At 37.8% G+C, this 25,121-nt stretch overlaps 1 long non-coding RNA gene across 1 annotated transcript; it reads right to left on the reverse strand.

Moving 5' to 3' along the window:
* Positions 1–457: 457 nt before the first annotated feature.
* LOC134296725 (uncharacterized) lies at positions 458–23,853 on the reverse strand. Its single transcript, XR_010003561.1, has 2 exons — positions 23,167–23,853; positions 458–1,083 (listed from the first exon to the last, which is right to left on the reverse strand). It is a non-coding gene; the product is annotated as an uncharacterized LOC134296725 (long non-coding RNA).
* Between the last annotated feature and the right edge of the window lie 1,268 nt (positions 23,854–25,121).

A 25,121-nucleotide genomic window follows, 5' to 3' on the forward strand; every position in this document is an offset into this window, starting at 1 on the left:
CCCACATCTATGGCAGGCATCCTCAGAGGCAGGCATGCCTCACAACCTCTGAGGATGCCTGCCATAGATGTGGGCGAAAGGTCAGGAGAGAATACTTCTGGAACATGGCCATACAGCCCGGAATACATACAACCCAGTGTTCTTAGTATTCCTTGTGAAAACCCCTGAGCTTTGAAAAATCAACTTTTAAAGCACAACCCCAAGAATCCCAAGCTAATTTCTTCATATGGGGATTCTGGGAGCTATAGTTCCTCAAAATAACTTTCACAAAATCTGGGAAACTATCATTTACAAAGAAAGTGCTTCCTAAATTTGATAGCCACAAATCATCATTCTAGCCTAGGTTAACACTTACGGTATTAGTTCAAGGACAGAGTGCCACCTATTGACTTAAATCTAGCCAACAGCTATATTCTGGATCTAGATTCAGAAGAGGCATATTTCAGTTACAAATAGATTTGTAAACAACACAATCTTTATTGCTATGATTGATAATTAAAATGAAGCATTAGTTCAGTAGTATACATTCTGAAAAAAATAATTTTCCAATTAGCAGTTAAAGGAATGTCTTTAATCTGCAAAGAATGTTCCTTTCTCTAACAGTGACCAAATATTTTGTCCTTGTAGGTGAGTTCTTGGGTTCATCCCAAAAGAACAACCTCCAGTCAAAGGCAGTCTATACAGAAGGACATCAGTGCTTTCGTTTTCCTTTGAATGAGTCATCAGCTTCATTCACAACATAGTCAGGAGATACAGAGCAATAAAGGAGCACTTTTTAAAATTGAATCAATTTTCAAAATGGCAAAACCAAGAAGAGAAATGATCTAGTCTGCTCATAATAAAGTGAGCTCCAAGTCTGCTAATCTGTTTATAGAACAGCATTCAAGCAACCTACATAACAATCTAAAGCCAACATTACTGTGCCGAAAATAGAAAGCCCAGCACAGACTATGGTCTCAGTTCCGATGCGGGTTCAGCTGTTATTGCAACCAGTTTGGTAGAACTGTTCCTGCTCACTGCTTGCTGTACCATGCAGATTGCACCACTGCCTCCATATGTGGATCATTGTAGAGGAAATTTGACCTAGGGGAAAGAATACACAACAGTTTATTTAAATAGACACTGCACTGAGCAGAGTCTGACATGCCCTTAGGGTCAACCTGGCTCCCAGACAGTTGCATCCAGGCTTATATAAAATTCTTACAAAACCATACAGTGACAGCCATTGAACAACAAAGAGCTATGGTGGTTGTGTGAATGTCACACGTTATTTGTATGTCACATTTTTATCCTTTATCAACAAAATGCATCACAATAGTGCCATTATGGTATAGTGGAAAGGAAAAGAAAGGAAAGGAATCTGTCCACTGAGGGGGGCTGGCTAATAACAGTTACCCATTAAAAACAAAGTTGAGAAAATGTCCTTTGTGATTAAAAAGATCTGTTAGGGTACTACAACTCCCATATGTTAACATTAGTTCTGGGAAAGCATTAAGTACAGAGCAGGAGAACATACAAGTTTTTCTGTTATCTTCAGGCTGTGTGTATGAAGTGTATAAGGTAAAGGTAAAGGTTTCCCCCGACGTTAAGTCCAGTCATGACCAACTCTGGGGGCTGGTGCTCATCTCCATTTCTAAGCCGAAAAGCCGGCATTGTCCGTAGACATCTCCAGGTCATGTGGCCGGCATGACTGCATGGAGCACTGTTACCTTCCCGCCAGAGCGGTACCTATTGATCTACTCACATTTGCATGTTTTCAAACTGCTAGGTTGGCAGGAGCTGGGGCTAACAGCAGGCGCTCATTCCACTCCCAGGATTTGAACCTGGGACCTTTTGGTCTGCAAGTTCAGCAGCTCAGCACTTTAACACACTGTGCCACCAGGGGCCCCCATGAAGTGTATATGAAATATAAATTAGTGTTTAGATTTGAGTCTCATGTCCAAGATATTTTCTTATATCCATAGATGTAATACAGATATTCCAAAATCCAAAAAATCTGAAATCCAAAACACTTCTAGTCCCAAGAAATTTCAGATAAGGGATACTCGACCTGTGTTACTCCCTCTTGAGTACTAGCAGAGGCATATATAGAAAAAGCAAGTGTGCTGATGCTTTGGAATGGGAAGAGGATTGCTTGTTGACTTCCTTTCGTCCTCTGTCTCAGGCACACAGAATTAAGACTTAAATATAGGGGACTCCCAGTTTATGTATGTGGTGACTTTGGGGAAATGGTGCCTTTAAATCAGAAACTTGGCTACATAACAAGGACAAATGCTTCTTCATCAGAGAAGCTCTTTCATCGTGGTTATAAATACACCCTGCCTCAAATGTGCCACAGTGACAAATCAGTCCAAATGCTCTTCCATTTGGATTAGTGAATGTGCAAGGAGAAGCCATGGTGCCCCATTGTGTAACATTGTCCTGAATTGATACTTGTCAGTGTCACCTATTCAGTGTCCGTGGATGAAATATCCATTGTTCCAGACTTTGGAAACTTTTGTTGTTTTTGCTTCTGTTGCTGTTGTTGTGATTCCCATAATTCTCCAGCCATCTTGGCCAGGTCCAAAGAAGGAACTTCGCTACAATAACTGAATGGCATTTTACCTTAATATGTTCAGCCAGAGATGTTTATGTGATTCCTCTCAAGAAAGCAAAGGTAACCTGACCCCACAAATGTAAGTGATGAAACAGAAGAAATCGGGAAACACATTTCAGCTTCTTTTACCACCCAAAGGGGAAAGCATCAGTGGGCCAATAGCTGCGTGTCTATCCAAACAACACAGCCAGCCCAAAATATTTTGTCAACTGAGTCAAAGGATTTTCCAGCATATTGTATGGAAAAATTCTTCCAGCATCTCTTATAGAAGATCATTATAGAAGATACATCCTTTCTCCATTATGCCCATGTGCTGTTGTCATAAGCGAAAATGGAATATTGCAGAATTGCTTTTACAGTATGAAAAATATGTTGGATAATAAGGAGGGATTAAGGAAAAGCCTATTAAACATCAAATTAGGTTACGATTTTACAAATTAAGCACCAAAACATGATGTTATACCGTATTTACGAATTTAGCACCAAAATATCACGATGTTTTGAAAACATTGACTACAAAAAGCATTGGATAATCCAGAACGTTGGATAAGTGAGACTCTACTGTAATTCACTATTTGATGAATGTCCTGTTTTGATGATCCAGAACTTCAGTGCAATACAGTATGATCAATGTAGGGTAATCCCTATAAGGTATTGGTCAGACTTTGAGCTTTGGAAATATGATGTAGAAGCAATGAAGGTAATGAAAATACAGTAGATGCCCCCAGCCCATTCCACCAGCCACAATTGCAGCCATACACAATTCTCATTTTACCAATTAAGATGAATAAATGGAAGGTGTTCTTCATACAACCAGTTTGTTGGAATGGCTACATTGGAGGGTTAGAAAGTTTCTGATTCTATTATTATTTTATGACACAGCAAACAAGATAGATATGCTGGATTTCGTATCACAAAATCACAAGTCGAACACTTCCCAAGTGTCTAGGGCTGTGTGATGTATTTTCGGATGATGCGCACAGATCCCAGCAGGGTGGCCTTTTGCAGTTGTCAGATTGTAATTTTGTCAATGCCTATTGTTTCCAAATGCCGGCTGAGATCTTTTGGCATGGCACCCAATTATTATTATTATTATAATTAACTTGATTTATACCCCACCTTTTTCCCAGTGAAGACTCGAGGCGGCTAACAATTCCACACTCTAGTGAAGTTTAAAAAGCGCAAAACAAAAGTTAAAAACAATTAAGTAGTGCAGTGTGGTAAAAACAGATTAAGATATAATAAATACTCTTAAAATAGCCTTTAAAAAGTTTCCACAGAATGATAAAGCTCACCTATGTTACTTTGGATCAGAAAAATGGGATATAAATGCAATCAATAATAGTTGCAATAATGACATAAGAGCATCATAAGCCACATTCACTATGGCTCAGAAGAAACAATGCTCTAATTCTAATTTAACACAATTGCTCTGAATTACATGCTATTGTGTAGGAGACACCTAGGGCCATTGCACAAGCCCTCAAATTAGTCTACTTTAGACCAATGGGGACCTTTTTTTCAAAACTGGGAATGATCTATTTGTTTTAGGAAAATTATTGCTATTATTATTGTATGACACAGCAAACAAGATAGATATGCTGGATTATTATTATTATTATTATTATTATTATTATTATTATTATCATCATCATCATCTTTATTTATACCCCACATTTTTCCCGATGGGGACTCAAGGTGGCTAACAATCCCACTCTAGACAAGTTTAAAGAGTGCTATATAAGAATTAAGAAACTATTAAATAGTAACAGTGTGGTAAAAACAGAATTAAAATACAATAAATACACTTAAAATGGTTTTTTAAAGCCAATTATAGGCCTAAATCAGGACAGAGGGGTTGGGCGAAATGCCCCATTGTGATTAGCAAGCTGGCACTTTTTGAAACCCTCAAAATTTGGGCTGTATGCTGGAGGCATAGAGTAGTGCAGAGAGCTTTTAAAGGTCTGGAAATCAATGAAGCCCACATGTCCCTGGATGTCACCCATCCCTGTGCAAATATGACTGATCTCGTGCAAACGGGTGCAGTGGCACAACTGGATACAGGACACTGAGTCATCACACATAATGAATATTAACAGCCAGATCAGAGGTATAGAAATAAAGGGGAAAATGTTCAAGAATTTGTAAGCTGTGATTGACATATTATATGAAGAATAAAAAAAAGAAAGGAAATCTATGAGAAAACTGTATTTGATACTCACTTTGCATCTTTTTCTTTGCTTTTCATATATTCTGAGAAATGTTATTGTACTCCAAGTATATTCTCTCATCTTTAAATTATGTATGGCAGAATATTCATTATCCATTAAAGTCTCTTTCTTTAACAAAGGGGAGATGAGTTTCTTCATCAGGGCTGTATGATGCCGGAATGGTTTCTTGTATTTCAAAGATGTCACAGAACTATTGTGTAGCAAATGATTCCACCAGACATCAAGCTGTGAAGCAATAACTGTGGCTTACGTTTTCTGATCTCTGAGTGGTAACGGTTGCTGATCAATACTGTATGCAAAACATGTATGTTTTTCATTACCAGTAAAGAAAACACATTGTTATGATTTAGAGGTAGGAGGTATAATATCTAGTGGAATCAATCAGCAAACTCTTAATAATTTAATGAAAACTGTACTGCCTTCTGAATAATTATGTGAATAGTTCATTTCATTTATCATTATATGCCTTGGTGAAATGTTCTGTTTGCATGAGTCACCTAGTTTAGCAGAACATTTGGTTCCCTAAAACCATCTTGCCTGCCTCCACATTTTCAAGGTTGAGACACAAAATTCTATTTTAAAAGGCAAGATAAATGGGTCTCTGAGCAAAATACATATAGGGGCTTGACATAAGTCCTCCACAATATTGAGGCTTGAGCCTGACTTCATGGTGAAGGAAGGTGGAGATCGTAAGTCTGAATGCTTTAGGAAAAGTCACCCAGGTTCCCCTGGAGTCAAAAATAAAACCTGTACTATCATATTCAATTTTTACTGATGGTACCCCTTTAGAGCTAGGAAAGAATATTTTAAGTAGAGCAAAGGAGCTAGTCTACCAATAGTTACAACAGCACATCCAACAACCTGTGTCTGTGTGATGAAAACTTTGAAAACAGTTGTGCCTTGGATTGTAAATCCATGATGTATTTTAGTGTGAATTAACAAAGGTGATGAACATATTTTTGGCTCCTTTTATGTTCAGACTTACAATTCAAAATAATTCATTGACCCATTGTCATAGAAGCCACCAGCTAGCACTGTTTGAATATCTTTTATTTCCTTGATGCAAGTAATATAGTCCCTTTAATAGTTGTCATAGCCAGTTTGTCTCCAAGTGATGAGGAGCCAGTCCCTACTTAGTTAGGCTGGTTCCCAGATGAGAGACACACAGTCAACGCTGTACTAAAGAGAGACACAGCAATTGTAGGGGTCCTTTCACTGGCACTTTGTATTCAGCCACCTGAGGCCAAGGCTTTACCCAGCCCTGCTGAAAACACATAAGGAACATAAAAACCACTTTTGCAATGTTGTATCGGGTAGTGTCCTTATACTGTTTGGATTAGATATTGTGGATTTAAAACCTTCTGTGCAATGGATAAGACCATATTCAAACCAATGGCTGTAGGAGTGCTGGTGTTGCTGATGAGGATATTTTGGAAGATAAGATATAGAATAGTGACACTTTGGATTAGATATTGCACCACTGTTATAACACTGTTCCCTTCTTCCCTCAGAACTGGTGAGTAGGTAGATGGGCAATTGGAAAATTGGCTGTGCGTGCCAGCTCTTCTTTCAAGAATACAGTGTACACATTAATATGGGTTAAGTTTATTGATGGCTGAAAAACTTCGTTCCAAAATCTATTATATGTGTTTCCATGATCCTGCTTTCTCAAACCTCTTTCTGACATTTTGGTGAAATTGTGCTATCTACGTGGTTTGATCCAGTGGCCATAGCAGTGAACTGTCCTAATGATATTCTGTCTTATTGTGGTTGAAAATCTAAACTGTTTTGGGGCCATAAGGAATCCCAATTTTGTGGTTAATTATCTTATTAGGATCATTTTCTCAAATCTTTCCAACTACTCATACATTATTCCAATTAATTCTCATTTGAATAGAATACATATTAAGGAGTTTATACCATAGGTATTGTATTGGTTACCTGTTGTTATCTGTTAAAAATGTGAAAGGGCTCATAGCTTGAGTCTTTACTTCATAGTGCATGCTGACACACAGCATCTGATGGATTTGTAGTTAACTGCTAGTGTTTTCTTGTAGCCGTTTTTTTCCATTTGAGGGTCTGCTTTTGAGTTGAACCTCAAGTCTAAACCTCTGAGCTGGAACAATCCCTTACATTTCTGTTATTTTTACTAGTTACTTTTGTAGGAGCAATATAATGATGGAAGGTGTAGAAAGGACTGAAAGCCATTGTGTATAGGGTATAGGGATATGAGTGTTGAACTAAAATTCCAGAAGACTCAGTCGTAAAAGTCCACTGGATGATCTTGATCAAGTCATAGTTTCTCAGACTTAGAGGAAGGTAATAGTACACACACACATCTCTTGCAAAATCTCATGACAGTCACCTTATAGTCTTCATAAGTCAGAAATTACTTGAAAGCACACAATAAAACGAAACAAAGGGATATTACAGAAGAAACTGAAAATGTCAGAATTGAGTGTCATCGCTCTCCCCATTTTCTAAGGCCAGGGACTATGAAAATGTACACATATTGCTTAATTTCCCATAACTGGAAAGAGGCATAATTTTCTTTTCCTCATTGAATTACATGTGAATAGAGATAAATCAAAGGCACATGTTTTGGAGAATGGATTAAAAACCCATGCTAAACAATGGGAAAAATATGCACCAAATGTTTTTAGTAAGAGAGATATCCCCTGTGTTAAACAGCATACTCGTATGTACTAAACAACAAGAAGAAAGTGCAGTTTTCACTGAGAAGAATGCAATGAAATGGAGATTGATTTTCTCATCTCTCTAGTACTATTCATTTGTATAAATTAAGTTAATCACAGAATATGGTATCTCAGATTCCTTCTTAAATTCCAACCTTAATTGCCCATATAATCGGCTTCTTAGCATCTTAAGGATGACTTGTCCGGATGCCCAGTAAATTTGAGCATTTTTCACATAATGAAAATCTTGTTGTCTAGATAGTGATGTCAGGGTTTAAATCTCACAAGATGTAATGGATGAGCAAAGACATTTCTGAATCATTAAGCTATTATGAATGCTTGTTCCTTTTCTCATTTGTTATTCCAGAGTTTTATCTATTCTAATAGATCTGCATAAACTTCTCAGTTAAAATAACTACTAGTCTGTTGTGGTTTTGGAAGACTTTGCAGATCACCATGGAAGGGGATGCCACAGTTGTTACAGTTTGGCACAGTCTAAAATACTGCTTGGATATTATGAGCTTTTTAGGACATCCACTTCAAATGTAACAGATGCTGGTGGTCTTTGCTACTACAGATCCATAGCATTCAACACCAAGACAAGACTTATCAGTTGCTTAACAACATCAGTAGCATCTCTCGCTATAGATAAAGCAGAGACCAATACAGTCAACACATAATACTAGTTTTTAAAGTATATCAGGTTATACTTTTTTTCGCTAATATAACAATTTCCTGATTCTTCCCACCTTCCAGATATGTGTAACTTTCATATATTCTATGGGAAATTTTACACAAGAAGCAGTTTATTGGTGCATTATAATGTTGTCCATTGTTATGCTCTCAAAGAGTCAGACAGAGGCAGAAGAGAAAGATGCTGAATATTATCACAATTGTTTTAAAAGCATAAAAGATGAAATCCTACACACGCAGAGCAGCCTATAGTAGCTTTCTATAGCAGAAGGAGATTTTTTCCTCCCACTAGTGCATTTGCCTCTGAAAAAGACAATTACATACAGACAGATCTGAAAGGAGAGAACACCTACACAAAATGAAATGCATTTTGCTCAGCTACATTCCCTGAAAGGAGAATAAAATCATGATGGAATGAAGCAATTCTCTACTATTGGGTGTGCCATTAGGTGAAGCACAGGTACTCCCTGTGTCTCCTGAGCTCCATGTACAATTACGTTTCATTTTCAGTGGGGAAAAGAGCCTTTGAAAATGACACATTATTTTTTACACACTTTTAGAAACACCTGCTGTTACACAAATCTCCCTGTCAAAGTCTGCCTCCACCATGTATATGCTAGAGTTAGAAGAAATCACAAGGACCATCTAGTCCAACTCTCTGTTATGAAGGAATATACAACCAAACTACTCTTTAAGGACTTTAAAGAGCTCTATTGAAGGAGGCCTTTTTATAGATCTCCAACAAAGGGGAACCCATCTATTCCTAAGCAACTGGTTTGATTGTTGAACTTCTCTAATAGCCAAGACGTTAATCCTAATATTTAATTTGGATGAGTAGATTTGTGTTCTCGCCTCTGAGGCAGGAGAAAACAAACTTGTTCCGTCTTTTATATTGTTGTTGAGCCATGGCACCCCGCTCTTCAAAAGTTTAAGTACAATAATAGGGCCTCATGTAAGAAATATATTTTTTCTTTATTTTTAAAACATTTTCCACAGTTTCAAAATGTTGAAGCCACTAACTAGAGGTTCTGGAAGGACATCATGGCAGTTTAGGAAGAGCCTTTTTAAGGAAGCCTTTGATTGAACTCAGGACTTATAAAGTTGAGACAGAACCTGGACTGTATGATGTATTAATAGGTGGTTTTAAAGTTTTAATATTTTATTATAGTTTAATGTATGTTTTAGGACATGTGACAGCAACTACTAATATTTGGTTTTAAATATTTTAACTTTTATTATGCATGTATTATCTGCTGTAAGCTGCCTTAGGACCTTAAGTGGGGAAAGGCAGGGTATAAATTTATTAAATAAATAAATAAATAAATAAATAATATTTTTGTTCTTCTGTATCTTCAGAGTAAGACTTGCCCAAGTCACTCAGTGAGTTTCATAGTCCAGCGGAGATTCAAATTCTGATCTCCAGAGTAATAGTTCAATGCACAAACCACTGTACAATGCTGGCTCTGGGGCACATTGATTCAGCTAATGTATGGGCTACACTAGACATTACTTAAACTACATGATTAGCAGTTGCTATTTAGCTGAGGGTGGGCAGGGGGATGAGAAGCCTATCAGCCAAGTCCACTCCTGAGAGTGATAAGATATCAACCCTTTTGTTTTCAGTTACAATTTCAGCTGAGTGTCCAAGCCACAGTTTTATGTAACCTTCACCCTTTGACTCCTCTCTGCTTCATAAATTCCCTTCATTGTTTAACATGTCTAAGACTTTTCCTTCACTCTTGATTTGTAAGCTTTATGTTTCTTAAAAGGAGTGGGAATGGAGTGGGAAGAGAAAAAGAAACAGCTTTATATTGTAAGTACAACTGATGTATAATATTTCTATAGAAAATAAAAGAGTATTCATGATAAGAAAGGAGGGGCCCATTAAAAAAGGAATAAAGACGAAGATACAATAATTTTAGCTTTGCTAGGTTAATATCTATTGTAAAAGAGAATCCTACATGTTACATCTTGATTAATTCTAAATGTAATATGATCGAATTTGCCAATAAATTCTAATTCAAGTAGATTACATATTTTCTCTTACCACATTCATTGATTACCTAAACCCATTTGTTAATTATCCCGTTTAACAATCTCAATTACATTTCATGAGATTTCACCCTTCTTTTAGTGACAGACAACACTATCTCTATAACAACAAGCACATCCACATCTCTTATTACCAATTATTTTAATGCAGGATACAAAATAGCCTCCAGAGGATAGATTTGTAAATATTCTGGGTACTTTTTAATTGCAACCAGTGAATGTATATGTAAACATTTTGTAAAAATAATTCCCCTAGTTGGAAAACCCTCTTTCCTGTGTTTACGCAAAAATCAATGTGGTTAAGTTCCATCGCTGAAAAGTAGAATTTAGAAGCTAGCATAATATAAATATTTACTGGGGCTCTCTATTCTGCTTCATTAAGGCAGCCTGCCATCATGTCAACCATAGATATTTCTAAAATGATTTAAAAACCTTTTTTTGTTTTTGCATGTTTGGAGTCCTATTTTACACAATGCAGTCTGACACCACTTTAACTGCTGTGGCTCGATGCTACAGAATCCTGAATGCTGTAGTTTTACAAGGCCTTCAGCCTTCTTTGCCAAACACTTTTGGTGCTTCACCAAACTACAAATACAAGGATTCCATAGCATTGAACCAGGGCAGTTAAAGTGGTGTCAAAATGCATTCATTCTTCAATATATAGATGCACCATAAATGTGTGCTTAGATACAGATATTATCCTCAGTGTGAAAAAGAACTGGTGGAAAAAAAGTCTCAGGGAATGCCAGATTTTATAACTATAGGTAAAGATTTTTTCCTGACATTAAGCCTAGTTGTGTCCGACTCTGGGGGTTAGTGCTCATCTCCATTTCTAAGCCGAAGAGTCTGTAGATGCCTCTAAGGTCATGTGGCCGGCATGACTACATGGAGCGCTGTTACCTTCCCGCCAGTGCAGTACCTATTGATCTACTCACATTTGCATGTTTTCAAACTGCTAGGTTGGCAGAAGCTGGGGCTAACAGTGGGAGCTCACCCCACTCCCCAGATTCGAACCGCTGACCTTTTGATCAGCAAGTTCAGCAGTAAAGATAGTGCCAAGTAAGCACAGTTAATATTTCCAGGATGTATATTCAGTAGAAATCAAGTCAAAAAAATAGGAGTTAGCACTAAAATAAAATGATCCTAATACTTAACTACACTTTGAGCACCCCATATCCAAAACTTTGAAATATTTCGAAATCCAAAATCATCTACATGAGTGGCTAAATTAGTGATTCTAATTCCCTATTTATTTATTTAAAGCACAATGGAAATTGTTTAAAATTAATTTCTGAAATGTTTCATGACACTCAAGGATACAAGGAAGGAAAACCCAACATATTTCAGGAGAGTACTAGCGGCAAATCCATGAATATTCAGGTGCTATTAAAACAAAACTAAAAAATTAGAAACTCCTGATATTTTGAGGGAATCTACTTGACTCGTCATAACACATTTTGAAAGTTCATTTTGAGTATTTAATCATAAACAAGGACTTCAGTCCATAAAGACCAAAGAGACATCATATATTTTTCCCTCTGACATATTACTTTATAAACCTTTAGACTTTGAATGATTCCCATAATTTTCTGAATGCTGTGAAAGTCAAGAATTTAACAAATGAGGGCAACACTAAGTGCAACAAATGTTTTTAAACATAGAGTGAAATGTTAACGCTAGCTCTGGAAGCAACTGTGAGCCTAATTTCATTAATCTGTCTTCTTGATTCTGACAATCGATGGAACTTACAGCAGCCCAGCTATGGGAGCCATTTGGAATGGTTCCAGCATTGCAACGGACGAAAGTGCATCAAGTTTCAAAGTTACATTTAGCTTTCCTGGATGGAGATTGGATGTCCCAGCTCTTTTCTGAATCTCATTTCCACGAGCTATGACAGTTATTAAAGTCTGGTTTGGCTGCTGTCCGAGGTATGTCAAATGCACATACTATCCGGAATAGGTGCACCTGTCAGAAGGAGTCAAAATCCAGTATATCATACTGCCATACTATATTATATTTTGCATGTAGACGAAGGTCAAATTCCAGTCCAGTTTTGTTTCTTTTCCTTCCTTCTTTGGTATCTGTGTTTTAACCTTTATGTTTCCCCAATCTATGTATTTAAAGGGTTACATGATTGAATTTGCTCTACAAATAGTGTGCATCTTATACACATTTGCTGAGATAGGTGATACCTGTGCATAAAAACAGGATGATAAATGAAATTTACCAGAAGAAATTAAGGAAAATATTATGATGCGATGTCGGTGTAGCACGAAAAAGATCTGGTACAAAGTAAATACAGTGATACCTTGACTTAAGAATTTAACTTACTCTATGACCGAGCTCTTGAATCAAAACATCAGAGGCACTGAGACATGAGGCAGAGAGGCTGCTCCCTTGAAGGCCTGTACTCTCAAGAGCGCTCCCTCTCATGGTGTTTGTGGCGCTTGCAAGACCATTCCTTTTGGCATGAGTGTCCTCTCTGATGCAAGCGCTCTCTCTCCATTTGGTGTAAGGTTTCTGGCACGAGCTTTTCCCCTTTGACACAAGGTTCTGTCATGTATTTGCACTCTCCATCTGGCGCAAGGGCTATCTCTGGTGCAAGCTCCCTCCAGCGCAAGCGCTCCATGTGGCACCGTTTGTAAGTCAAAACAGGGCTTGGATGTCAATGCCTAGGTTGAGCGACAGCTCATAAGTCAAAACGTACGTATGTTGGCACATTCATAAGCCGAGGTTCCACTGTACCGAATATCCCTCTAGCAACACAACTGTTCTGAGATGCTCACATATATTGTGACCTGGTTGGAGAGAATCCCGGTCAGATTCCACTGGAACACATTTGTCAGATTTGTGCTACTTTTTGAAATTTTTTTCAATACCAAGCGTGATATTAAAATTTTTACCGAAAGGATATTACACCTGCTTTCAGATAGAACTGCTTCAATAATAAAATGTTCCATGCTCTAAGAGTGAGAAATACAGGAGATTCGAGAGCCTCAAATCAGGATATATTTTGTTCTTGTCTCTTGACCATCTCTGGAAAAACAATTAAAATCTGCTGCTACAAGATGCCCTGCAATCATCCCTCTCAAAGAAATAAAAAATAGGATAGTGACATCAGCAATAAATGCCAGTTCATGTTAAATAAATACTGTACAGCATGTGTACGTCACTGGATCGTTTTCTTGCACCTCTCAGTTTAATCTGTTAAGCCTAAATCTTAAAAGTGATGGGAGCTAATGGTCATATGTTTATCGTTTCCAAGCGATTTGTAATCATATCAGTCTTTGTGGTCCAGATGAATGAACAATACTGATGCATGCCTAGTAAAGGAATTGAAAAGTGAGGGGAAGAGGGTAATTGGAGAATTGCAGGCTAAGTAAGGGGAAGATGATGAATTGCTCCAGTATGAAGCAGAAGAATGTATACCTTTGTTGTAGTCTTTGTTAGCATAAACAATCTTGCTGGGAAGAATTTGATTCCTTCTGGATCAAATTTGCCTTGTTCAAGCAGCAAAGTTCTTTTATTGCTGTCTAGTGAGCTGGAGCAGTATCATCAGGTTTTCACTAGGTCAGAGCTCACAAACAAGCATAAACATTAGCAGCACTGTGTGGCATTAACAAAATTCCACACATCAATCACAAACTACACAATATGGTGATCATCCAAGTGCTTTGAGTGCTTAAGTCACTGAATGAGTGCTTAAGCTATGGGGCTATTTCATTTCCTTCTACCGAAAGAAGATTATATCCACTTACAGACAGGGCTTGTAACATTGTTTTTATAAAGGCACTACTTACTTAGGATTTTATTGCATGAAGCCACTATTCCACGGTAGTTACGTGAGCAGAGAAAGTGGATACATAGCAGCATGAGGATTCTTATTACTGCATCTCTCTTCATTTATACAATTGTTCTGATATGTGGGCCTGCAGCCCTACTTCCACATACTCTCCTAACCCCACCTTCCTGCACTTCTGCTGCTCCATGATTTTTAATTCTTTTAAAACAATTACACAGTTTCGGAAGTAGTTAATTTTTTAAAAGTCAAAAATGACTGTGAAGTGGAAAGAAGCCAGCTCTGGAATAGCAAGGAGTTGGGTGGATAGTGGGGGAGGAGTAGGATACTAGCTCCTTACATCACGTCAGGGTCAGCAAGACACTACTGAAGTGGAACAGCTCCATCGCGCAAGTTTGGTAGCAATTGATGGGTTTTGCTAAGAGCCAGACTAACATTGAGATGCACATGGAATCATCACCTGCTTCCCTCATGCAATGAAGTCTTTACTTACTTTACTGAAGTAAACGTTTACTACCTCTCTGCCCAATAGGATCCTAAGGAACACAAGTCATAAAAACATTGTGTTGTTGAAGGTTTTCATGGCTGGAATCACAGGGTTGTTGTGAGTTTTCTGGGCTGTTCTGAGAATGTTCAAGAAGCATTCTCTTCTGATGTTTCACCCACATCTAAGGCAGGCATCCTCAGAGGTTGTGAGGTATATTGGAAAAACTAAGCAAGGAAGGTTTATATCTGTGGAAGATCCAGGGTGGGAGAAAGAACTCTTGTCTGTTGGAGGCCCATGTGAATGTTGCAATTAATCACCTTGATTAGCATTAATGGCATTGCCAGCTTCATATCCTGGCTTCTTCCTGCCTGGGGGAAATCCTTTGTTCGGAGGTGTTAGCTGCCCCTGATTGATTCATGTCTGGAATTCCTCTGTTTTCAGAGTGTTGTTCCTTATTTACTGTTATCATTTTAGATTTTTTTTAATACTGGTAGACAGATCCTGCAGCATATTTTGCTATAGTTTTCAATGAATATCTCATAGGACATCATACTGACCCCCCCCCCCCAATTTTGTACAATTTTATCAGAAATCACTGGAAAAATGGAAGGTTCACATGGTGCTTTGCAGCAAGCTGTACACCCACCCTCCTTCCCCCATCAGGCAGGGGTAAAGCTTAAAAACCTCAGGTAGCTCGCCAGAGCTATCCAAAAGACGGAACACTCATAGTGGTTGACAAGGAAGCTTCTTGCAATGTGTCCTCACCACTTCACCCATCGATGGGGCGGTGCCATGGACTGTGTCATATGATGGCATTCATCAGGATCTGTAGCTGAAGAGGAGCAAGGGGCCACCCCACCCCTATGAAGAGGTGGCAAGAGTATCAACCAATTCAACTAAGTTTCTGGAGTATAACAACAACTTTCAAAGTGAATACTGCATAGGAAATAACTTTCAAACCAGGAAAAGAATGTTTTTTCAAATTTTGTTACATAGTGTTATTGTAAGCTGCCTCTCTCTTATTGTGCTCCTAAATGTATTCATTTGTGGTTCTTTTTCCAAGTTCTTGGTGTTCAAGACAGAAAAGCAAAGGAATATCTAACTCACTTTCCTCTTTAGCAATATAATTGTCTGCCTTTTCTTCGCTAACTCATATAAATGGTCCATTATATCAAATGCTGCCTGAGATACAGAAAGCAATTTGCAGACCACCAAACGTGGGTGTACTGCTAAATGCTTTAATTGTTTCTGGGTGAGATTTTTCTCACAATGGCCTGTCTGGAAACTGCACAAGTTAATAGTCATATCTTTTGCAAGGCATCGAGTCCAGTGTCTCTTCTTAAGCTATATTTGAAATGTGTTTGGAAACAATGTTCACTGAGGCCAATAACAGGGAACGCACAACCCTCTTCTGGGCACAATTCATAGTGCTAGATATGACCTCTTAAGCTTTATATGGTTAAGATCTAAGATATTTGACTGATAGTACAGTTGGATCTCTGTATCGACGGATTCCGAATTGGTGGATTCAAGCAAACCTTGATTTTACCATTTTATGTAAGAGACACCATTTATAATGGAACCATCCACAGATTTTGATATCTATGATGGATGTGTACATCCTGAAACCAAACTCCAGCAGTTACCAAGGGCCCACTATCTCTCTATAAGAGGCAGCCTGGATCCTGATGTCTTCAGGAAAGGTCTTTCTTTCAGTCCTGCCACCTTCAGGGTCATTTCTCTTATAGATGTGGGATATTTCCACATGAATACTGAACCCATGTGTGAAACACCTGAAGAGAAATAGGATAAATCTGGGTATCCAAAAAAGGATATGTCTTGCCCATATATTTCAATCTCTCTGTACCAAAAGGTATAGAATGTCAGCAAGGTCAGCAGGATAAAACTAATGGGGAAAAAGAGTTGTATTACTCCTTGTATGCTATAATTATCACCCCAAATGAAATATTTCATAGAACTAGAACACATATTGGAGGTTATTTACTGCAGCTTCTACCAACCAGTTGCTTTCAGATGTTGTGACCACCTGGACAAAGTTAGGGATGTTTCTAAGAATACTACAGAAGAACTGTACAATTGAGGAATGGTGGTATGGTTCAGCCTGCTGGTCATTTCAGGATTTGCAACAACTGCAATCATTTTTTGCAATTATATAAAAATATATAAAGAAAGAAAAATAAACAAATACAGCTTAAACAATATTAAATAAAATTATAAGTACGTACAATAGTGGTGGGAAATTTATGTATGAACTGCAATAAACAGTGTCCAAAATTATCTATTCAAACTTCTAACTGTATGCCATTCATTCAAATGCTGAAAGGATTTGAAGATTTGAATAGCTGAAGGATATTCATCTTTCTAGTGTTGTGATTTTATTTATTTATTTAGTTAGTTACAGTATTTATATTCCGCCCTTCTCACCCCGAAGGGGACTCAGGGTGGATCACATTACACATATAAGGCAAACATTCAATGCCTTAACATAGAACAAAGACAAAGACAAAGACAAATACGGGCTCCGAGCTGGCCTCAAACTCATGACCTCTTGGTCAGAGTGATTTGCTTCAGCTGGCTGCTGGCTGCTCAACAGCCTGCGCCACAGCCCAGGCCCTTTAATTAAATAAGCCTTTAATTGCAAGAAAAATCCATTTCTGTTGACCACTATTTAATTATCTAGAAGCAGATAGGTAGTGTAAAAACACCTAGACATTTGCAAATTGAAAGACTGTTCTAATATAAAATTAATGAACCATGTCCGAAGCAGCTATAACTGGTTGGCCATGCATCTCTAAAAGGAACACCTAGGGAACTACAATGTCAACATTTAGCCAATTTATTCAAACCTTTCTTGTAAAGGCATTTTGATGGCTATCTAGAACATAGAGAACATTGTTTTTTGCTGACTATGTCTTAACTTAAGATCCCCAAATGCAGTAGATGCAAGATGGCCAAATGCTCATGCCATTGACTAGGGAAAACATGGCAGTCCAATGCCTCATTCCATTTATTCATTACATCAGGACACTCTATGCAGGCACATACCTGTGTTTGTGCACACACTAGTATGTCCAGCTGCTACACTAGTAATGATGTTGCATTTCTGGTTATCATTTCTGGACAATTTTGGCCCAAAGGAAAATTTGGAGACATTTGGGGATGAAATGTTGATTAGGGAATATTTTTGGCAGCTAGTAGTTTCCATGTCAATGGATTAGTAAATACAATCCAGGTTTTAATCTGAATTTTGAATGAATGACTGGAAGGGAGTTAGAGTCAGTACCTTGGATATCACCTTTAAAGGGCAGACTAAATACTAGAGTGAATTCACCATCCTACTGAGATGGAAACTACTAGCCACCAAAGATTACAAAGGATTATAGACTATTGAATAGCCTTTTCTCTGTCTACAGAAGTCTTTTTCATAATCAAGATGGAAAATGCATATGAGCTCTGGAACTGGTTTTCTGTATGGCTAATACCAGAAGAAATACTGGTCTTCTAAGGTATGGGCACTTTTTTGATTTTAGTATCCTCTTTTGTTTATTCATCACAACATGATAAACAGAAATTCAATTATTCTCTTTAGAAAAATGTAAAACTGCAAAAATAGCATTACTGAACAGTTAGAAAATTAGTTGTTTTTACAATAAGAAGACTATAGTAGTTTGGAGTTAATTGAGGTGATGGCAATTGATCTGGTTAAAATGATGATTCTGTAGAGATGATTTTTTTTTAAAAAAAATCTATGGGTTGTCTAAAAGCTTTTTTGCCATCTTTCAAACATTCTAATAACATAGATTTCGGGGAACCCCATAAATACACCAGAGGTTAAATCAGTGGTTCCCAACCTTTTTTTTTTGACCAGGGACTACTTTGACCAGGGACCACTCACCAGCATTAGTACCAAAAGGGTTACAAATCAGTTTTTGGTCAACTTTAGATTTGGTTTCATTATTTGGGGTGCTGATTCAACAATTGCATTGGATAGACCACATCGGCTCTAGTTTCTGATACAGACCATATGCCATCCAGTAGTTGCCATCTGATCGCCCACAGAAAACTATATTTAATAATCTAGAGCTGATGAAGTCTATCCAATGCAATTTTCTGAATCAGCACTCCAAATAACTCCAGGAACAAGCCTAAAAATGAAGACACCAAGGCACCGCCTCTTCCAGGCACCACATGGAATGGCTCTGCTCAGGGGGAGGGAGGAGGAGGAGAAGCAGCAGTGAGGAGGCTTGTTATTGTGTCTTTCGTGGGTAGTCAGCCTCTCCCCTCCCAACATCCCTGTTGCCTCGACACTACAAGAGGGTTTCATGAGACCAGTTGTTCTCATTGCAATGGTGTGGTAACAGTGAGGCTGCAGACCATATTTTAGTTCTTGGGGACCACTGGTGTCCATGGACCACAGGTTGAGAACCACAGGGTTAAAGGGATAGGAAGCAAAACAGCAGCTCTTGTTCCAAACAAAATTAAACACAGGGTTTCATACTAATCGTTGTCTGTTATTATTCCATCTGCCATGATAAATGATTATATATGCTATTGACTTGTATCATATTTGTTGATTAAACAGAAACACAACCCAAACATTATATTCAGTACTTTAGAATTTCATTTTTACTTAAATTGGCTGTTAATTGATTACATTTTTTCCAATAACTGTAATCTGACTGACTGATAGAGACAGAGTGAGATACACACACACAGAGAAGACGAGAACAAAAGAATTGCCATACTAGAGCAGACTATAGAGAACACCTTATTAAGTGCACTTCAGTGTTTTTGCCAAGCTTGAAAGTTGCCTTTTGGAGCTAGAGGGATTTTGAGAAGTATAGTATGAAAAGCTGCTTTTCTAAGCTCTGACTCTTAGCAGAGGCCAGCCGGATATCTCTGAAGTTCACAAGCAGAATACTAATAGCAGCTTTTTCTGCTGTTTGGTTCCTTCACCTGACATATGAAAGCACACTACCTTTACATATGGATGTTCTGTCTAATAATAATTGGCACCCCTTTGTTCCATGAATCTATTTAATCTTTTGAAGCTATCTAAGCTGGTGGCCTTCACATCTTATACAGGGCCAAAATCACAGATGGGTCCTATATATACTTTATAAGTTTTTACGGTATTGGACATAATTTACAAAATCTGATTTTTCACACATAATGTAAATATATTTCCTATATATGCTGTATATAATACCATGGTATTATAAATGAAAAATGAAGTAGTTATTAAATACTGAACCCCCTTTATGATTTTTGGCCTGCACTTATAAGTTAAATATACATTGTATAAAATGTCAGATCATTTGGAGAGATGCCAGAGCAATGTGTCTGTATCTACAACCACTTTTATTTAAGTATAAGAAACAATCTAGATCTGAAGTACAAGCTTTAGACTGGACCCAACACAACATATAACTTACTACTAATGCTGCTGCAGTTATGTTCTACACCACATAAGGAATGATTTCCCTCTATTTGTCCTGAACCTAATACCAACCAATCCCACTTGGTTACTCTGAGTTTTGATACTGTGTTCGATCCAGTTTGAAGTTTGTACTTTAGATCTAGATTGTTTCTTAGTTAACTAAAAGTGGAGAATACTGAGATGGATAAAAACCTCTTTCCTTTCTAATGTCCTCTTCTTAGTCCATCCATTCATAATTTTATGAACCTCTGTTGCTCACTTCTTATGCTGAAATCCTATGCATACATACTAGAAAATGGGGATGACTTCTGAATAGACCAGTGGTTCTCAACCTGTGGATCCCAGGTGTTTTGGCCTACAATTCCCAGAAATCCTAGCTAGTTTACCAGCTGTTAGGATTTCTGGGAGTTGAAGGCCAAAACATCTGGGGACCTATAGGTTGAGAACCACTGGAATAGACATACACAATTGCAGAAGCCCTGTGGCCTGCCAGATGTCATCAAATTAAAAGTCTCATCATCCCTTTTAGCGCAGGTTCTGCTTGCAAAGGCTGGAAGTCATTCATTGTTAAGAGGGTTACACATTCCTCACTTCCACTCTATCCACCTTATCACCATGAGAAATTTCCCAGGCGTAGGACACTTATACAGCTTTTGGAAAAACTATTGTTTTACTTGGTAGGTTAGGATACTGACCCAACAAACCTAAGTAAGCTTTGCAACACAAGTCCCTTTAAGGCAATAGGTTTTTAAGATGGAGACCCAACTGCAGTACATTAAATATAATGCTTTTTCTTTCTTTCTTTCCTGATTTGAATCAGGATCATCACTGTGTTGGTAGGGGAGCCTTGAATATTCTCTCTCAGCTCATTTTTAATATAAAATCACCACCACACTACACAGGTGCTTATTTATTTATTTATTTATTTATTTATTTATTTATTTATTATATCCCATTCTTCTCACCCCCAAGAAGGGACTCAGGGCGGCCTTACAAATAGCAATCTTGAACAACATAGAATTTAAAACAATTACAGTTAAAACAATTGAACTGTAAAAACATCCATATAACATACATTTAGAAGGCGCATTTCGAGTCATGATCCAGGTCTATCCGTTATCCATCAAAGGATAATTTTTACAATTAATGCTGCGTCTGCTGCTCAAACGCCTGCTCCTATAACCAAGTTTTAAGTTTTTTACAAAAGGGCAAGAGTGAAGGAAGGGAGAACATACCTCTACTGGTACTCTCATATGTTTACTTAGAAGTTTAAAAATGCAGCTAATATGCTATACTTAAAAATAGTTGAACTATCAAGATTCAAGGTTTCCATTTCAGAGTTGTTTGTGCAGCCTGACATTTTTGTTTTAATGCCCTGCCTCTTTGTATGAGCCAAGCTGATTAAGCATAGAGCTCTTTCTAGGATTCATTCTACATTGTACAAATACTGTCTAAATTCTCCAGCTGTTTGCCATTTACTCTGAAGAATAGTTTTGTGTGTGTGTTTTAATTAATAGGAAAACATAACTGGATATCAACTTCAACAAAAAGCTATATAATTTTGTTTTAGATGGTGTTACATATGCCTTCAGGAAATTACTGTTTTGCTACTCCTCCATATTTTTAAGCTGTTTAAATCATTGCACTGTGTGGGTGTTGAAATATCTAAAAGCTAGAATACTGTACTTATGTGTAGTGTTATCTATGCAGTCTACAGAAAGCTTTAGAAAATGCATTGCCTACTGCAAAATTGGATGTCTGTCAAGAATATTCTCCTATAAAAATGTGTGCGCTGTGTGTATTTTTGTCTTACATAATGTTTTCCAAGTTCTTTTGTTAAACAAAATCTGAATGTTACCTGCCACTTCGGAACATATAGTAGTTCCTCTTGATAACAATAAGGACTAAAGAGAGAGTAAAGTGCAAATATAATATGTTCTATTGGAGAGTCTCCATAAGGTTGTGAGTCATTCTCTACCCACATCATGACAGCTGTGTCGTGCTAAGTATGAGCTTTTTCAGTGGACTCTATAAGATGATAGCGTCTAGTAGACTCATCACATTTATAAGATAAAATCCATAGTTTGGTGAAATTATCATTTTCAGGTCAGTGTCCAGAATCCTCCAGTCAAGGGAGGCAATCTAATGAATGAATTTCACTCTACATAATTCAGACCAGGGAACATATTCTACAAACATATCCAACAAATATCTAACAAATGCTACATTCAACAAAGGACAAGAGGGATCCTCTCACCTCTGCAGGAGTCTATCATATACCATGCAGCTGTAGACAAGTCTACATAGGGATCACCAAACACAGCATTGCCAAACATGAATCAAGAAACACTAAAGGCACTGCAGACTAATTCAACCAGAGAAGTCAGCCATAGCAGAGCACTTGATGAACCAACCTGGACACAGTATATTATTTGAGAACACAGAAATGCTGGATCACTCTAATAACCACCATGTCAGACTACACAGAAAATCCATTGAAATCCATAAGAATGTGAACAATTACAACAGAAAGGAGGAAAACATGAAAATGAACAAAATCTGGCTACCACTATTAAAAAATTCTAAAAACAGGACAGTAAAAAAGAGCAATACTGAAAAAGGGGGAATTCCAAACAGGAAACAATCAGGGCCAGCTAACATCTCCCAACAAAGGATTCCCCCAGGCAGGAAGCAGCCAGGCTTTGAAGTTGCAAAGCCATTTAATACTAATCAAGGTGGCCAACTGCAACATTCACACTTGCCTCAAACAGACAAGAGTTCTTTCTCCCACCCTGAACATTTCACAGATATATAACCTTTACCTTATTGCTCAATTTCCAAGAGACCTCACAACCTCTGAGGATGCCTGCCATAGATGTGGGTGAAATGTCAGGAAAGAATGCTTCTGGAACACAGTCATACAGCCTGGAAAACTCACAACAACTCAACTGTTCACTGTCTACTCATAATCCTGGCTGAACCTATTTAGCTGTCCCGAGACTCAGTAAATCCCTATCTCTCTCTACTTATTTATTCTAACCTTTTCAGACTCTCAGTTTAACTTTCCTATATAACTATCTTTTTAACATCCCCAAGAGATCCAGCCAATTGTCAATCACACCCATACACTCCTTCCCAATGGATCACTTACCTTATTACATTTCCTAAAGAACACATACACAACCAGTCTCTATTCCTCCTCCTCCATTCCTTGTCCGTTGAACAAGTAAGCTACAGCTGTGCTAGCCCATTTGGATTGTTAACTACAAGCCTACAAAAAAGAATTTAGAATGGCAACATGTTTGAATACAACATGTTACCCTTAGGGTCTTCATAAATTAAAAATCAGTGGATACCTTTGAAAACAAATCTTTCTAAACAATGGAAAGTTTACTATCCATGTTGTTTTTCTGCCTGTCTTATCTATTTACTGATGCAAGACATTGTGCTGCCCAAATGGTGCTTGCCTGCTAACACTTAAAAAAAATACCTTGCTGCCTCCCTGAGACTCCAATTTCTGCCTTCCTCTACCAACTCCACAAGGTGCCACTTAAAGCAATCCTTTCAACCTGCTGCTTGGCAGAATCAGAGCTATCTGTTTTTAAGGACGCTGATAAAATGGGGAGAAGAAGAACAAGTACCAGATAAGGCTTGTTCTTGGCTAGGAAAGGATTTTTCAGGCATCCCTCCTGTTAATCATAGAAAATAACATTTGATGATTGCACAGAGTTGCCAAAGAATTTTGATAGATGAGAATTTCTGAGTCCTCAGAATCTGGAAAATGCACAAAAAGGAGCTATGCATAACAGGCACAAGAACTGAGGTAAAGCTTGAAGAAACAATCACAATGATTAACCTTGAGAATATAGCAAAAATAAATTCATAAACGTTAACACAGATTCTTCTATTTGTTAGTCTGTCTCTTTCTGTGTGCTTTATCAACTTTTATTGCCAAAACCAGCATTAGATTTCCTTATTGAATCTGAACCATTTACATCTGTAGTGAGAAGCAGAACTATGGATGTTACTACACTGTAAAAATTAATGCCGTTTAATAATACTTTAATGGTCATGGCTCAATGCTATGGAATCATGGGAGCTGTAGTTCCCATGTAGTCTTCAAATAGTGCTGGCGCCCAATCAAACTACAACTCCCATGATTCCATAGCACTGAGCCATGGCAGTTAAAACTGTATCAAGCTGCATTAGTTTTGCAGTGTAGGTGTACCCTGTGGCATATAGCGCCAAAGCAAATGTTCATAGCTGCAGATGTTTCTGCACACCTTCACAGATTCAGCATATAATCTACTACAAGAACAATATGGTAGCAATAATGTACAGTAGAGTCTCACTTATCCAACATAAACGGGCCGGCAGAACGTTAGATAAGTGAATATGTTGGATAATAAGAAGGGATTAAGGAAAATCCTATTACACATCAATTTAGGTTATGATTTTACAAATTAAGCACCAAAACATGTTATACAACAAATTTGACAGAAAAAGTAGTTCAGTACACAGTAATGCTATGTAGTAATGACTGTATTTACGAATTTAGCACCAAAATATCATGATATATTGAAAATATTGACTACAAAAATGCGTTGGATAATCCAAAATGTTGGATAAGCGAGTGTTGGATAAGTGAGACTCTACTGTAGTATGTATTTATAAAAATATTCACCTACCACCATTTTTCCATAAATCTTAAGGCTGTTGTTTATTCATTCAGTTGTTTATGACTCTTCGTGACCTCATGGACCAGTCCATGCCAGAGCTCCCTGTCGGCCATCGCCCCCCCCCCCAATTCCTTCAAGGTCAAGCCAGTCACTTCAAGGACACCGTCCATCCATCTTGTCCTTGGTCATCCTCTTTTCCTTTTTCCTTCCATTTTCCCCAGCATCATGATCTTTTCCAAGCTTTCCCGTCTTCTCATGATGTGGCCAAAATACTTCAACTTTGCCTCTAATATCCTTCCCTTCAGTGAGCAGTCAGGTATTATTTATTGGAGGATGGACTGGTTGGATCTTCTTGCGGCAACATCTCAGGGCAACATATAATAAAAAACAGATCAAACAAATTCAAAATTGTATAAATAAACAATTT

Source organism: Anolis carolinensis, chromosome 2 (genome assembly GCF_035594765.1).
Source record: "Anolis carolinensis isolate JA03-04 chromosome 2, rAnoCar3.1.pri, whole genome shotgun sequence".
NCBI lineage: Eukaryota > Metazoa > Chordata > Lepidosauria > Squamata > Dactyloidae > Anolis > Anolis carolinensis.